At 34.9% G+C, this 17,748-nt stretch overlaps 1 protein-coding gene across 16 annotated transcripts in view; it reads left to right on the forward strand.

The window, feature by feature from the left end:
- The window catches only part of LOC106079313 (protein couch potato-like), a 324,431-nt gene that overhangs the window by 18,263 nt on the left and 288,420 nt on the right, over window positions 1-17,748 (forward strand). For 3 of the 16 annotated variants that reach the window (XM_056016896.1, XM_056016905.1, XM_056016898.1), the window contains exon 1: window positions 13,235-13,544. The exons of 2 other annotated variants lie outside the window; for them this stretch is intronic. The gene's annotated coding sequence lies outside the window, so the exon portion shown is untranslated. Of the gene's footprint in view, window positions 1-13,231; window positions 13,545-17,748 lie in introns of those variants that run through there. 11 more of the 16 variants (XM_056016902.1, XM_056016907.1, XM_056016900.1 and 8 more) reach the window with 7 other exon arrangements.

Consider the following 17,748-nt stretch of genomic DNA (forward strand, 5'->3'; position numbering starts at 1 on the left):
ACGTTTACCATCGTAATATACGTATTTAAGAAAATAACTAAGAATGGTTGATTTTTGGTTACAAAGTTTACATCAGCTCACTCTGTTTGTCTGTCTGTGTGTGTGTCAGTCTATCTAGCCAAAAGTTTATACACGCTATTTTGCCGACACCAAATCTTGAATCAGGCTGAAATTTTGCACAATTATTTCTTTTACCTGACAACACAAGAATCAATATCTAAAATCTAGAATTCAAAAGCGGAAAATTTTGTGATCAGGGGTCGATCAACTGGAGGATGCTAAAAAAAAAAAAAAGGTTAGTTGTGGTCATTATAAAAAAAAAAGACCGAAAAGTGTGAAAGCGAGGGTGTGTGTGGGAGGGGGGGGGGGTTCGTGTAAAAAATCAAAATAGAGTATATGAACTATTTCGATATTGAATGGAGAATTTTAAAAAAAGTCAGAGATTATACGTAGCACTAGATTTTTGATGTGGGAGGGAGGAAGAAAGGAGATACGTAAAAATGTTACAAGATGTCATGGGCCATAGGCATGTGTTTCTGTTTGGTTCTGGAGGGGTGGGGCGTTATAAAGCGGGTCGTTCAAATTCATGTCAAAAGTCTATGTCAGAGAACATTACGTGCACAGGGTCAAAAATAAAAAAAAATAAAAAGTGGTTCCATAGAGAAATGTGGCTCAACAAAAATGGCTGAGACGGATTTTGGGAGTCAGTTAAACAGATCGGGTCTCAAACAAGGAAATCCTTTGCCGAACTGGGAGTCGAACACTTAGTGATGTTGTGACAGAACGTCGCATGAGGTTTGCGGGACATGTTCTACGACAAAATGAAGTACGCACACCAAGAATTGCTATAACATGGAGGCCAATACGAGGAAAGCGCAAACAGGGACGTCTTCGTATTACTTGGCGACACCTTCATGGAGGACCACAGAACAGTGAACACCAGGTGGGAGGAGGCTTGAGACATTGCCAATGACATATCTTTATGGAGACAGCTTGCCGCCCAATGTGCCGAACGGCGCGGGAGGACCTAAGTCTACGTAAGTAAGCCATAGAGAAAAGAGAGAGAGAAAGAAAGAAGAGAGAGATGGAAAGAGATGGAGACGTTTCATTCCATTGTAGCAGACACAAGAATTAAGGGGCTTGAAAGTATGCTTGGGATTCTGACGAATGTGACCCGCTTATTGGAATTTAAAAAAATACGTTTAAAAAAGAAGCTTATATTAAGTTTGACTTTATCAATTAGTTTGAATTAATCATGTAATTACATTTGTAATAGATCTAGACTAACAATAAATAATATGAAATTAGAATTAGAAATATTTGTATCAACTGTTTTGTTTTTGTTAGCGCAGTTTCTCTTTCTCAATACGCCATGATATTTTCACTTGTCTGGACCAGTTGGTGGTAGAGGAGGGTACAAAGAAGGGGGTATCTTAGTCAAGTTTAGTCATCGAGCTTTTTAAATGCATATTACAAAAAAAAAACAACAAACTTTACGACTTTTGACATTCCTAGTCACACACTGAATGCTATATGCGTAGTTTTTAAATTCCATGCCGTCATATAACTAAAACAAGTATTTAAAATCTGCATTAATCTTTTGCTCTATGTGATTGTTATACTTATATCGATAACATGGTTCTGCCCAAAAGCTTAGCATGTTATTGGCTATCACTAAATGTATATGTTCTATGTACATAAGTTACTCAATATTCATATCGACCGTTGAATACAAAGTCTTCTCGCTGCTGATAGTTCAATAACTGAGTAAGGTAAAACAAAACAAAAAATATTCGTAGAACATCCGTAACAAGGTTTATAATAGGACACGAAATACCGAGGTAATGCGACAGGAGAATGCCGCATCGAACCTGGTGGCAGCAGTGCCGGGCCAGACATCGATCTCTGCCGCACGGGATGGTCGATTTTATGTTGCAGACTTTTTTTGAGTCAGTCTATGTTAATTTTTTTTCAGACTTTCTTTGAATCATTTTTTTTTTTTGGACTCTTTGTTTTTTTGTTCCCGACTTTAATAGACATTCCTATGGACACGCTTGAAGCAAAGCATGTCTCATAGACGCCTGGAAAATACTCTTGATTAACAGTGGGTTGTGATGTCACAATAGTAAGTTTAGGTTGAACAAAGAGAACTAAAGAAAGAAAAAAAAAAGAAAGTAAGAAAGATAGATAGACAGACAGACAGACAGACAGACAGACAGATAGATAGATAGATAGATAGATAGATAGATAGATAGATAGATAGATAGATAGATAGATAGATAGATAGAGATAGAGATAGATATGAGATACATAGATATGAGATACATAGACGCGAAATACATAGATACGAGATAGATAGATACGAGATAGATAGATACGAGATAGATAGATATAAGTTAGATAGATATGAGTTAGATATATATATATATATATATATATATATATATATATATATAGATAGATAGATAGATAGATAGATAGATAGATAGATAGATAGATAGATAGATAGATAGATAGATAGATAGATAGATAGATAGATAGATAGATAGATAGATAGATAGATAGAAACTTCTGGGACACTGAGGGACACTTTAATACCTCTCACTTCCCCCTCCCTCAAAGACCCTCTCCCCCACCGCCTCTCTATAAGCATGTTCAACAACACATTTTTTTTTTGTATGCTAATGAAAATGATTGCCTGTTTATGTCGCGTCTTACTGGTAAGGTCAATAATGTCTGCAGACATCAGCGAGTAGTGACTCATTCATTCACGATCAAATATCTTCTGGTTAACATAACAATAGAAAAAAAAAAGTATATCTAAACAACTTTAGGTATTTATCGTCCATTGTCTTTTTTTTCTAGCCTTTATTTGTTTTTTGGTTTGTTTTGTTTTTTCGCTCCTGGCATATAGCCATATGAACATATTGATTGACCAACGTTGCCATTTTGTAAAGGTCGAAGAGAAAAAAAAAAGAGACCATTTCTGTTCCTGTTCAGAAAGACAAACGTAGACACACATCCCATGTGTCAATATTGATGTCTTAACACTGGCATTCCTTTATGTCACGTGCCGTTGTGTCATTTAGTGACATTGGTGCCATGTCCCAGCACTATTGCTGCCATTTTTTTTTGGGTCTTCTAACAAATGTTCTGCCACCTGATCGAAACATCAATGTCAGCTTGTCATTGTCAACTTACAGCCACTTCACTGCTATGAACTTTTGTAAACATGTGTCATGACTCAGGGTGGCATCGTGACATGCTTGCATGCAGACTCAGACCAGACATTTTAAATATGGCACAGACAAACTTGCTTGTACTAAATGGGATATAGATAGGCAGCGGGTGAAAGGGCAACAGAGCTTACAAATCGCGTATCAGACAGACAGACAGACAGACAGACAGACAGACAGATATTACAAAGGCCACGTGATACACTTTATACTGCACTCCTTAATAATCTTATGACGCGAAGACAAGCCTTATTATTATTACTATTATGTATATAAATATATATATATATATATGAAGAGGGAGATTGAGAGAAAGAGAGAGGAGAGAGAGAGAGAGAGCGGGAGAGAGAAAGAGAGCGTTTACATATGACACTGTATATTTAAACTGTCTGTAAACAATTTTGTAAAAAATGTTTGTAAAATATTTTACATGTTTCGGATGTTCCTTCAGAGTTGAAGATAATTACTTCCTAGTCCAAACCTCTCGTAGGACAACGGGGTTGGGAGCGGGCAGGATTTGAACCATGGACCATCGATAAATCTGAACGACAGTCCAGCGCGCAAACCGCACGACCAGGCAGCCATCCATTTTAGTAGTCATGATAGTATGTGTGTCACATAATACGTCACATACAAGCCTATAGAAAGGAAGCGGGAATTTCCAATATACATATTTTTTTTAAAAAGCGAAAGTAATTAGGTAGCTTCGTAAGCGTGGGCTTACTCGAGACCATTTGTTATAGAAAGCCTCAACAATGACCCTCAACCTTTAAACAATTTAGACCAATAGCTCGTCGCCACCTCACAGGTCGTAAACCGTAGGCCACAGAAACATATGCCCTTTACAACATCTGCCCTATAGACCACAAAGTCCTAAAGAGGAACTTTTCCTTTTTTTTATGCCCTATAGATCGTAAAGTCTGAAAGATAATACAAAAAAAGTTGTCAATACAAATTAGATTGACCTGTGACGTGATGAGCTGTCAATAAATACAACGACCTTCCTACCTCGACCCCCCGCCTCGTGACCCGTTTTTTGTTTCCTAGCCTAGCACTACGGCATAAGACTGTCTGCTTCTTACACTCGCTCTACGACGTAATCTCTGAAAATGGCATTAGATGACATTCTTTTACAGAGATGTGAATGTCAAGGGAATGACATTAATCCCAGAAGATAAACGTTAACGTATGGACCCTGTGCATGCGTGGATCTAGTGGTCGAATGGTAGGGATGGAAATGCCGAATTGCAAAAACTCGCATTCCAAATACGAGCATCTCGAAAGTCCTCCACGTTTTTGAGACATTTTGAATTCCTTGCAAATAGCTTGCAGCAAGTCTATGTCCATGTGCAAGCCAAATACTCATTGATAGATAAAGTGTCAAGTCAATGTCCATGTGCAAGCCAAATACTCATTGATAGATAAAGTGTCAAGTCAATGCCCTTGTGCAAGCCAAATACTCATTGATAGAAAAAGTGTGAAGTGTCCTTCTCCTGTCTCATTTTGATCGTTTGCACTAAATGAAGACCAATAGTGTAGCATTTTGCTCATACAAAAAGTTTCGGGAAATAAGTGTGTGTTGTTTTTTTTTTGTTTAGTTGGCAACAGCTGCCTTCTAATATGGCGACCTTGACATTGTTTAGTTTATTTTTTTTTAACTTATCTAATTCTTTTCATAGAATTTAAATACTTTTTTATAGTCCATTATATCGCTACCATATTATTATATCGCTATGCCCTTTTTTTATTACATATTTTTACTAAAAGAATGTAAAAATGAAACAGTCAGATGACTCAGTTTAGCTTCGAGTGTGATAATATCAAAGATTAAAGTTACCAAAAGATGACCATTTCTATTTTCTTTTGTTATGACAATCTATTAACTTTTTTTTTTAAATCAAGAGAATTGAACTTATCTATCATTTCCCTAGTTAGAGCTACCCTCGTTTTTAACCGTTTAGAAACAAAAAATTAGTTTTCAAACTAATTTTTTTCTGAAAATTCTACAACCTGTCTTACTTTTTTTAAAAAAGCAGAAATTTTTTAATGCATTAAGCATTTATCTAGGCCTAACAATAATAATAATAATCTTTATTATCCATAAGAAAATGTATCTTACAGTTTGCGCATTACAATAAACATAACTTCTATAATATAAAGTAGACTGTAAGGAGTATGCATCTAGTCATGCATGTAAACCAATGACATAAATTCTGCCAAGTAATTGGTTTTCCTTGCTGGCTCTACTAGGACCAGGGAAGAAGAAGCATTTGTACAAATGCCCAAACTAAGGCCCGCACGCCGCTGATCATATCAACTAGTCATAACTTTAGAAAACCAAAATATTTTTTTGTGAAATTAAAAAAAAACAACACAATATTATTATCCATTTAAAAGAACACGCATAAAATCTGATAAATTAGTTATTTTTTTCTAACAAATTTTTAAGCAGAGTCTTTTTTTAACAATTACTATTTCCCTACAACCCCCTCCCTTCTCCTCTTTGACACACACACACACACACACCTTTTGTTTCGGTATTCCTGTTGTCGAATGTCATTCTATTTGACACGACTGCGTTACATCGCCAGACCTTATCACCCATGGATCTTTTCCTCCTTATTTTCTTATTAAAATATAATGCACCCCTGGTTCGTTTATAAGGTTAATGATGCGAGGAATCCATTAAAATAAGTACCTCGCATTAATTGACCTCCTTAGTGTATCTTTGTATCCCTAAGAAACATTGACTAGTTCATATACGTCAGGATAAAAGGATTATACCACCAGTCTTGGATCCAATCGAGTAGTGCTGACATTTAGGGCGCCCCACCAGCACCCACCTCATGTACGCCTCGGACTCACTTTATATGCGCCCAGCATAATCAATAATCTAGAGACCAGTGTCACCCAAACATTTTTCCTTAACGGAACACTTCGCACATTCTGAGTATTTAGCGGAACACTTCGCACATTCTGAGTATTTAGCGGAACATTTCAAACATTCTGAGTATTTAGCGGAACATTTCAAACATTCTGAGTATTTAGCGGAACATTTCAAACATTCTGAGTATTTAGCGGAACATTTCAAACATTCTGAGTATTTAACGGAACACTTCGCACATTCTGAGTATTTAGCGGAACACTTCAAACATTCTGAGTATTTAGCGGAACATTTCGAACATTCTGAGTATTTAGCGGAACACTTCGCACATTCTGAGTATTTAGCAGAACACTTCGAACATTCTGAGTATTTAGCGGAACATTTCGAACATTCTGAGTATTTAGCGGAACATTTCGAACATTCTGAGTATTTAGCGGAACATTTCGAACATTCTGAGTATTTAGCGGAACATTTCGAACATTCTGAGTATTTAGCGGAACATTTCGAACATTCTGAGTATTTAGCGGAACACTTTGCTTGTTTTTTTTTAGAGAGCTTAATTAACGTGGAGGCCTACTAGTTCATTATTCCAGTAGTTCGTGAAACACTTACCCATGCCTCGCGGAACACTAGGGTTCAGCGGAAAACAGTTTGGGAAACACTGGCCTCAACAGATCTCAACTGAAATAGTTTGGAAGCCTCTAATTGTTCGTGTAACTGTTATTAACATTTTTTGTTTACAAAGTAGAAAATTTGTCGGAAATGACGTATCAGTGAGGATTTGTGGATGGTTTAATGGGTATGTTTCTTGAGCTTGTGTTTGAGAGAGAGAGAGAGAGAGAGAGAGAGAGAGAAAAGATGAGAGAGATATACAAAATAAAGAAAATAATTAAAGAGAGAAGAAAGTGAGGGGGAAAAAGGAATAAAACAGAAAATGGGAGAAAAGAGAGATTGAAAAAAATAGGACAAGAAAGAGAGAGAAGAAAGAAAGGGAAGAGAGAGAAAGAAAGAGAGAAGAAAGAGATGTAGAAGACAAAAAGAGCGAGAAAAAAGAAAGGAAAGAGAGAGAAAGCAGAAAGAAAGAGAGAAGAAGGAGACATAGAAGACAAAATGAGAGAAAAAAAAGAAAGGGAAGAGAGAGAAAGCAGAAAGAAAGAGAGAAGAAAGAGATATAGAAGACAAAAAGAGAGAAAGGAAAGAAATAAAGGGAAGAGAGAGAAAGCAAAAAGAAAGAGAGAAGAAAGAGTAAGGGAAGAAGGGAGAGAAAATGAAAGATATAATTAAGAAAGAGAATGAAACAGAAGAAAGAGAGACAGAAAAAAAGAGGGAGGTAGAAAAGAGAAAGAAGCAAGAGAGAGAAGAGAAGAGAAAGACGAAAAAAAAGAAAGACAATGAGAGAAGAAAGATAGACAAGAAAATGTGTGTGAAAGAGAGAGAGAGGAAAAAAATGGGGGGGGGGGTTTCAATGGGTATGTTTTTTGAGCTTGTGTTTGAGAGAGAGAGAGAGAGAGAGAGAGAGAGAGATGTGATATGTTTACTGTGATATGTTTACTGTGATATGTTTACTGTGGTATGTTTACTGTGGTATGTTTACTGTGGTATGTTTAATGTGATATGTTTACTGTGATATGTTTACTGTGGTATGTTTACTGTGATATGTTTACTGTGGTATGTTTACTGTGATATGTTTACTGTGATATGTTTACTGTGATATGTTTACTGTGGTATGTTTACTGTGATATGTTTACTGTGATATGTTTACTGCTGTATGTTTACTGTGATATGTTTACTGTTGTATGTTTACTATGATATGTTTACTGTGATATGTTTACTGTGATATGTTTACTGTGATATGTTTACTGTGATATGTTTACTGTGATATGTTTACTGTGATATGTTTACTGTGATATGTTTACTGTGGTATGTTTACTGTGATATGTTTACTGTGATATGTTTACTGTGATATGTTTACTGTGATATGTTTACTGTGGTATGTTTACTGTGATATGTTTACTGTGATATGTTTAGTGTGGTATGTTTACTGTGATATGTTTACTGTGGTATGTTTAGTGTGGTATGTTTACTGTGATATGTTTACTTTTTTTTTCATTTCCGTTTTCTGTCTACAACGAAAATTGTTTTCTATCCACATAAAAATTTTTACTTTGGAAAACTATGACGCGATTCTTTCAAAACATCATTCTATGGCAGTCGATTCTGATATCAAACATCAGTTCCATAGTTCCAAATCCTCTAGATAACCATCAGTTCCTTAAATCTATTATCTCATGCTTACCATCAGTTCCCTAAATCTATTATCTCATGCTTACCATCACTTCATTAAATCTATTATCTCATGCTTACCATCAGTTCATTAAATCTATTATCTCATGCTTACCATCAGTTCATTAAATCTATTATCTCATGCTTACCATCAGTTCATTAAATCTATTATCTCATGCTTACCATCAGTTCCTTAAATCTATTATCTCATGCTTACCATCAATTCCCTAAATCTATTATCTCATGCTTACCATCACTTCATTAAATCTATTATCTCATGCTTACCATCAGTTCATTAAATCTATTATCTCATGCTTACCATCAGTTCATTAAATCTATTATCTCATGCTTACCACCAGTTCATTAAATCTATTATCTCATGCTTACCATCAGTTCATTAAATCTATTATCTCATGCTTACCATCAGTTCATTAAATCTATTATCTCATTCTTACCATCAGTTCATTAAATCTATTATCTCATGCTTACCATCAGTTCATTAAATCTATTATCTCATGCCTTCCATCAGTTCATTAAATCTATTATCTCATGCCTACCAACAGTTCATGAAAAATATTATCTCATGCCTTCCATCAGTTCATTAAATCTATTATCTCATGCCTTCCATCAGTTCATTAAATCTATTATCTCATGCCTTCCATCAGTTCATTAAATCTATTATCTCATGCTTACCATCAGTTCATTAAATCTATTATCTCATGCCTACCAACAGTTCATGAAAAATATTATCTCATGCCTTCCATCAGTTCATTAAATCTATTATCTCATGCCTTCCATCAGTTCATTAAATCTATTATCTAATGCCTTCCATCAGTTCATTAAATCTATTATCTCATGCCTTCCATCAGTTCCCTAAATCTATTTTCTCATGCTTACCATCAGTTCATTAAATCTATTATCTCATGCCTTCCATCAGTTCATTAAATCTATTATCTCATGCCTCCCATCAGTTCATTAAATCTATTATCTCATGCCTCCCATCAGTTCATTAAATCTATTATCTCATGCCTACCATCAGTTCATTAAATCTATTATCTCATGCCTCCCATCAGTTCATTAAATCTATTATCTCATGCCTACCATCAGTTCATTAAATCTATTATCTCATGCTTACCATCAGTTCATTAAATCTATTATCTCATGCTTACCATCAGTTCATTAAATCTATTATCTCATGCTTACCATCAGTTCATTAAATCTATTATCTCATGCTTACCATCAGTTCATTAAATCTATTATCTCATGCCTTCCATCAGTTCATTAAATCTATTATCTCATGCCTACCAACAGTTCATGAAAAATATTATCTCATGCCTTCCATCAGTTCATTAAATCTATTATCTCATGCCTTCCATCAGTTCATTAAATCTATTATCTCATGCCTTCCATCAGTTCATTAAATCTATTATCTCATGCCTTCCATCAGTTCATTAAATCTATTATCTCATGCTTACCATCAGTTCATTAAATCTATTATCTCATGCCTACCAACAGTTCATGAAAAATATTATCTCATGCCTTCCATCAGTTCATTAAATCTATTATCTCATGCCTACCATCAGTTCATTAAATCTATTATCTCATGCCTTCCATCAGTTCATTAAATCTATTATCTCATGCCTACCATCAGTTCATTAAATCTATTATCTCATGCCTTCCATCAGTTCCCTAAATCTATTATCTCATGCTTACCATCAGTTCATTAAATCTATTATCTCATGCCTTCCATCAGTTCATTAAATCTATTATCTCATGCCTCCCATCAGTTCATTAAATCTATTATCTCATGCCTCCCATCAGTTCATTAAATCTATTATCTCATGCCTACCATCAGTTCATTAAATCTATTATCTCATGCTTACCATCAGTTCATTAAATCTATTATCTCAGGCCTAACGTCAGTTCATTAAATCTATTATCTCATGCCTTCCATCAGTTCATTAAATCTATTATCTCATGCCTAACGTCAGTTCATTAAATCTATTATCTCATGCTTACCATCAGTTCATTAAATCTATTATCTCATGCTTACCATCAGTTCATTAAATCTATTATCTCATTCTTACCATCAGTTCATTAAATCTATTATCTCATGCTTACCATCAGTTCATTAAATCTATTATCTCATGCCTTCCATCAGTTCATTAAATCTATTATCTCATGCCTACCAACAGTTCATGAAAAATATTATCTCATGCCTTCCATCAGTTCATTAAATCTATTATCTCATGCCTTCCATCAGTTCATTAAATCTATTATCTCATGCCTTCCATCAGTTCATTAAATCTATTATCTCATGCTTACCATCAGTTCATTAAATCTATTATCTCATGCCTACCAACAGTTCATGAAAAATATTATCTCATGCCTTCCATCAGTTCATTAAATCTATTATCTCATGCCTTCCATCAGTTCATTAAATCTATTATCTAATGCCTTCCATCAGTTCATTAAATCTATTATCTCATGCCTTCCATCAGTTCCCTAAATCTATTTTCTCATGCTTACCATCAGTTCATTAAATCTATTATCTCATGCCTTCCATCAGTTCATTAAATCTATTATCTCATGCCTCCCATCAGTTCATTAAATCTATTATCTCATGCCTCCCATCAGTTCATTAAATCTATTATCTCATGCCTACCATCAGTTCATTAAATCTATTATCTCATGCCTCCCATCAGTTCATTAAATCTATTATCTCATGCCTACCATCAGTTCATTAAATCTATTATCTCATGCTTACCATCAGTTCATTAAATCTATTATCTCATGCTTACCATCAGTTCATTAAATCTATTATCTCATGCTTACCATCAGTTCATTAAATCTATTATCTCATGCTTACCATCAGTTCATTAAATCTATTATCTCATGCCTTCCATCAGTTCATTAAATCTATTATCTCAAGCCTACCAACAGTTCATGAAAAATATTATCTCATGCCTTCCATCAATTCATTAAATCTATTATCTCATGCCTTCCATCAGTTCATTAAATCTATTATCTCATGCCTTCCATCAGTTCATTAAATCTATTATCTCATGCCTTCCATCAGTTCATTAAATCTATTATCTCATGCTTACCATCAGTTCATTAAATCTATTATCTCATGCCTACCAACAGTTCATGAAAAATATTATCTCATGCCTTCCATCAGTTCATTAAATCTATTATCTCATGCCTACCATCAGTTCATTAAATCTATTATCTCATGCCTTCCATCAGTTCATTAAATCTATTATCTCATGCCTACCATCAGTTCATTAAATCTATTATCTCATGCCTTCCATCAGTTCCCTAAATCTATTATCTCATGCTTACCATCAGTTCATTAAATCTATTATCTCATGCCTTCCATCAGTTCATTAAATCTATTATCTCATGCCTCCCATCAGTTCATTAAATCTATTATCTCATGCCTCCCATCAGTTCATTAAATCTATTATCTCATGCCTACCATCAGTTCATTAAATCTATTATCTCATGCCTTCCATCAGTTCATTAAATCTATTATCTCATGCTTAACGTCAGTTCATTAAATCTATTATCTCATGCCTACCATCAGTTCATTAAATCTATTATCTCAGGCCTAACGTCAGTTCATTAAATCTATTATCTCATGCCTTCCATCAGTTCATTAAATCTATTATCTCATGCCTAACGTCAGTTCATTAAATCTATTATCTCATGCCTTCCATCAGTTCATTAAATCTATTATCTCATGCCTAACGTCAGTTCATTAAATCTATTATCTCATGCCTTCCATCAGTTCATTAAATCTATTATCTCATGCCTAACGTCAGTTCATTAAATCTATTATCTCATACCTACCATCAGTTCATAAATCTATTATCTCAGGCCTACCATCAGTTCATTAAATCTATCATTTCCTGCCTCCCATCTCATAAAAAAGTATCGTTTACTGTCTACCAGCAATTCATTCGCCTAAATCTATCATTTCTTACCAGCAGATAGTTCATTATATCTATCATTTTCTGTCAATAGAAAGTTCGCAATCTATCATTTCCTACCAACCGTTAGACCCCATAGATCTATTTTTATCCTGCCAACCATCAGTTTATTAAATCTATCCTTTCCTGCCAACCGTCGGAGCCATAGATCCAACTTATCCTGCCAACCATCAGTTTATTAAATCGATCATTTCCTGCCAACATTAGAAACATAACCTGCCAACTATCAGACCCATAGTTATAACATCCTCCCAGACATGAGAGCCACAGCTCCGAAAAGTCCTGCCAACGATCATATCAAATGTTTCTTAGCGACTGACGGTACCAAAATTCTCGTCCTTTGTTTGACCAGATATACATTATCTTACATCAATTCACCAAGAATCGAAATGTTAACAGGAGGTGGCCGCGCGGGATGGGCAAGGCGGTGCACTATTGGGGGAAAAGGGGAAGGGGTGGGAGGCATGAGTACAAGACAGGAGAGGAACTGGAGAGGTAAGATCAGTAGACCAGAGCGCTGCTGGCGAAAGGTAATATCAACAAAAGGAGGAGTGGGGAAGATCGAAGACAGAGAGAAAGAGGAGGGAGAGGGAGCAGAGAGTAGACAATGAAAGGGAGTGGGTGGGGCATGGGAGTAAGTAAACACAAGCACGCACACACACAAAAAAAAAACCTGGAATCCCGCTCACTGCGCAGGGACATTCAAAACCTTACGCGTGAGAGATTGCGTGTGTGTATCCTTGCGCGCTTGCGAGCGGGCGAATTCGATTCTCCCCCATCGCATCGAAACCTGGTGGAGGGGCGAGCTTTTGCACGTGCGTTTGGTGAGTGCCAAACAACGCTGTAGACTTCGCCGGCTTTGAAAAATAAAAATCCTCCATGAGTCGCATGCAGGCAGCCTCTCTCTCCCTCTCTCTCTCTCTCTCTCTGTGTCCCACCCTAGGCTGTTTCTGTTCTGTATACGCTTCAACTGTGACAATTTCCTCGTTGACGAGTTACCTTAGGTTACATATATATATATCTATATTGTGAGTGAGTCTCCTTGTGCCATGGTCTCGTGTGTCAAATTTCCAAACACTGGGTTTTTCTGATACGTTTCATCTTGGGTTGGAAAACTTTCATATTTCGATTTATTTATTTCCACTGGTAATTCTTTTGTTGTTATTTTTTTTTAATCATTTACATTTTTAATTGATCAAGTGTGTTTGTAATTGTGTATGTTCTCAGGTGATGCGTGGACACAGTGTGAACTGTATTGAATTACAGAGTAGCTTTTAAAAAAAAAGGCTAGATGTGTTATTCAAACTAGAAGTGTTTTATTGGAAATAATTAGGGCATTTTCTCTTCTGTTTTCCATACTAAAAGTTGTGGATTATCTTGCCTTGTTAGTTGTTATATTACTATACGGTACATATTTAAGACATATCTTTTGTTCTGGATTTACATGTTTCGGAAGTTCGTCCATACTTATAGAATTATTACACCCTAGCCCAAACCTATCGCAGTGGATGTCAGCGGGTTGTGTTCGAACCCGGCACCTTTGAGAAGACAGTCCAGAGTGCATACCGCACGACCAGGCAACTATTTATATATCAAATTTTCGCTTTATGTATGACATTTAACTTTTTAAAAAAAATAGAAAAAAAAACAGTAATAATATTAATCAGATTTGGAATTTGATTATAAGATATAGTTATGCAGTACCGTGGTACACGTTGGTATCATTGTTTCTTTAATACAACTATTTAACATTGATTGAAAAAAATAAGTAGGACTAATAATATTAATAATAATAGTAATAAAAAAATAACAATTACTTTTTAAAAAATCTGGATCACTGTTTACTTTTATAGACAAATTGAGTTTAGTAAATTTTAACAGCGATGAAGTCTGTAATTAGCACGTACGACTAATTGAACAAATGGGTAGACGTTTGCCTTGACACAGTCTTATTTAACTTATAAGATAAGATAATTAATTCATTCGTCGTCATCATGTCATGTATTTACTTATATTCAGATTAATTTGATTATTTGGCATTAAAGTAATATCTATCTATCTATCTATCTATCTATCTATCTATCTATCTATCTATCTATCTATCTATCTATCTATCTATCTATCTATCTATCTACCTACTTACCTACCTATCTAGCTACCTACTTAACTACCTAACCCTATACCTACCTACCTGCCTACCTACCTACCTACCTACCTACCTACCTACCTACCTACCTACCGTCCTACCTGCCTGCCTACCTACCTAACCTTCCTACATGCCTATCTATCTATCTATCTATCTATCTATCTATCTATCTATCTATCTATCTATCTACCTATTTACCTACCTACTTACCTACGTACCTACCTACCTATCTATCTATCTATCTATCTATCTATCTATCTATCTATCTATCTATCTATCTATCTATCTATCTATCTATCTATCTATCTATCTATCTATCTATCTATCTATCTAATTATCTACCTACCTACCTACCTATCTATCTATCTATCTATCTATCTATCTATCTATCTATCAATCTATCTATCTATCTATCTATCTATCTATCTATCTATCTATCTAATTATCTACCTACCTACCTATCTATTTATCTATCTATCTATCTATCTATCTACCAGCCTTTCTACCTTACTGTCTGCCTATGTATCTGTTGATAAGATATAGATATTGATGTCGACATAGATACAGAAAATATATCTACCCATTATATTACGTACTCACGTTGTGAGAATGTAAATATTTCTATCTCTCAATATATATACATATCATCAGATTAGTTTTCTGCCACTACAGATATTAGCATGCACAATAACATCGTCAAATGTTATGTTTGTTTCAACATAGATGAACAGATTAACAGGTGTGATACTCTGGTCAGGTGTCTAGATATAAAAATGCTGACAATGAGAATATATCTTATTCTTTCATTAATTGCTTAGAGAAGCAGGCTACCTGGTGCTATCGTTGTTGACTTTATATAGCCTACTCACTTGTAGGTCCCTGAAACTGACTAGCGTGGCTTTAGTGTAATATAAAAATATTCTAATTTTAAAATATTTCGCCCGTCTAAAGCCAATCCTAAACAAATGCAGTTTTTTTTAAATATCAATCAACAAAAAAAAAAAAGATATTTAATACAGTCTGGTTCCAAAAGTTGCGGCGGTTAGGGAAAAACCACAAAGAAATTCAAAGTTAGTTGAAATTTCAAAACAATAAATATTCCAATATTTTATTTCCACCTGTCCAAATAAATTAGTAATATCAATTATCTAATTTTTTTATCTGCTTGACACCAGGTCTGTAGGGTAATATTCTTGTTACGTAGAGTTTGTTTTTTGTTGAAGTTTCCTGTTTATAAGCAATAATAATAACAATAATAATTGTTATTACTATTATTATTCATATTATTATTATTATGATCATTATTATTATCCTCGAGGAAATTTGTCTTACGATTGTATAATTGAAAAAAAGGAAGAAAATACTAAAATCTAGACTTTGAAATTAAGCGACTATGGAAGTTATCGATAGTAACAGTACACCCTGTTGGTCTATCAACCGCAGGAATAATGTCGACTGACCCCCACATACATATTCAAAGTCCTAAGCATTCCTTGGAGGATCTTTATTACCTGTCAAAGGTCAGTACTGCTGCAGATCTGTCACATCATCAGAAAATTTCTCAGTGGACTACGGTGAAATTTGTTTCACTTTTACGAAACTCGAGCCAGGCAGCGCCAGAGAATGAATACTCTCGTTCGTTTCTAACATAATAATAATAATAATTATCCTTGAGGAAATCTGTCTTACAGTTGTGTATTAGGCCTACACACAACAAAACAATATAAGCACAGTACAAATAGTGCTGTGGTTTCAAAATAAGTAATGAAAAACCTGTTATTGTGTATTGTGTGTTTCATGAACATTTATATTGTAAGCATGTCTAAGTTATGTGTAGATGACAAAGATATGTCTAATGTTTTATTGACGCATTAACTCTTTCTCTCCGTAATTATTTACCACATTCTGGTGGAATCAACGCTGGTATCGTCATTTAGGAGAGAAAGAGTCAAAATGTTTCTAAAATGTTAAATGTTTCGAATGTTCCTTCAGAGTTGAAGATAATCTACTTCCTAGTCCAAACCTCCCGCAGTACGACGTGGGATGGCAGCTGGCAAGATAGGAACCCGGGGCCATTGAGACCACCGAACGACAGTTCAGCGCGCATACAGCACGACCAGGCGGCTATTAAGGGTGTCACTTCTGTACCTATCGAGAGCTGAGGACATACATATCAAACTTAGGCCAACATAACCCAAAAGTCTAACACAATCGCTTCCTCCTTATCGCAGTATTTAAAAGGATTTAAAAAAAAAAATAATTAATAATTATTGGAAAAATAAATTTGGAATGATTCTATGTTTACAATACCTCTATTCAGGTCAGAATTTCATGGAGGGCGGCAGGAACCTAGATGCCGATCTCAAAAACGGCTCTAACGTTTTTTACATGAAATTTAACAGTTGATGTATATCGTTTGGAAATGAATTACTAGCTCGTTGGCCACACGGGGAGAACTCTTGTTTGACTGTTATTATTTTAAAGTAAATAAAAAATGAAATAAATTTAAATTTGGCTAGAGATCTACATCTAAGAATCTAGGTCTAGATCTAACATCGGTTTAGAAAGGACTATCGCGTTCTTGAAAGGACTGTCGCCTTCGGGAATTTCCGTATGTAGGCTCTTATTGATTCAAGAGTTAAATCAATTAATATTCAATTAACTATGCTCATCTTCTTTTAAGTCTAGACCTAAATGCTTATCATTGGAATTTTATAAAGTGTACTATATCTAGGTCTAGATCTATAGCTTCATAACCAGGATGCTTTCTCTGGGAGAAAGGGAAGCGATAGTGTTCATGATATGTTCCACTGTGTTTTTAATCTAACATTCATTAATTGTTAAAAGAAAAACAACTTCTCTATAAGTTGCATAAAGGATGTAGGCCCCCTATTGCCTTTTTTTTAATAAGTATTTTTAATCTTTTTCTTTGTTTAACGTGTCAGTAATTAAAAAGCCACTTTATCATTTTCAAAATTATTTTTGATGCATCTTGTTATATTTCCAATTAGCCTCTGCTATCTTTTTTTTATTTTTATTTTAGACAAGATTTGTTGACCGATGGGTAGAACGATTGGATTCAACTTGAAAATGAAATGTCAGTAGTCTAATTAATGGCTTCTCCAACAAAATGTTTTTTTTTTGTTTTTTTTTTTAATGTTTTAGCATTTAATATCGTCTGTCAAGAAGACCATGGAACAAAAC

The sequence above is a fragment of the Biomphalaria glabrata genome, chromosome 18 (assembly GCF_947242115.1).
Source record: "Biomphalaria glabrata chromosome 18, xgBioGlab47.1, whole genome shotgun sequence".
In the NCBI taxonomy this organism is placed as follows: Eukaryota; Metazoa; Mollusca; class Gastropoda; family Planorbidae; genus Biomphalaria; species Biomphalaria glabrata.